Here is a 555-nt window from a genome sequence, read left to right as displayed (position 1 = left end):
TCATCCTCCTCCTTCTCCTCCTCTTCATCCGATCCTCATTCTCATCCTCCTCCTATCCTCATCGTCATCCGCATCCTCATCCTAACATCATCCTCATCCTCATGCTCATCCTCATACTCATCCTATCCTCTTCCTCATCCTCATCCACATCCCGATCCCATCCTCATCCTCATCCTCATCCTAATCCTCATACTCATCCTCATCCTAATCCACATAATCATCCTCATCCTCATCCGCATCCCCATTTTCGTCCTCCTCTTATCGTCATCCTCGTCCTCATCCTATTGCTCATCCTCATCCTCATCCTATCCTAATCCTCATTATCGTCCTCCGCTTCCTCATTCTCGTCCTCATCCTCATCCTATCCTAATCCTCATCCTCATCCTATCCTAATCCTCATCCTCGTCCTCTTCCTCATTCTCGTCCTCATCCTATCCTCATCCTCATTCTCGTCCTCATCCTATCCTCATTCTCATCCTCTTCCTCATTCTCATCCTCATCCTATCCTCAACCTATCCTCATCCTCATTCTCGTCCTCATCCTATCCTCATCCTC

This window comes from Lupinus angustifolius, unplaced genomic scaffold, assembly GCF_001865875.1.
Source record: "Lupinus angustifolius cultivar Tanjil unplaced genomic scaffold, LupAngTanjil_v1.0 Scaffold_126_1, whole genome shotgun sequence".
NCBI lineage: Eukaryota > Viridiplantae > Streptophyta > Magnoliopsida > Fabales > Fabaceae > Lupinus > Lupinus angustifolius.
This window is presented reverse-complemented; position numbering follows the sequence as displayed.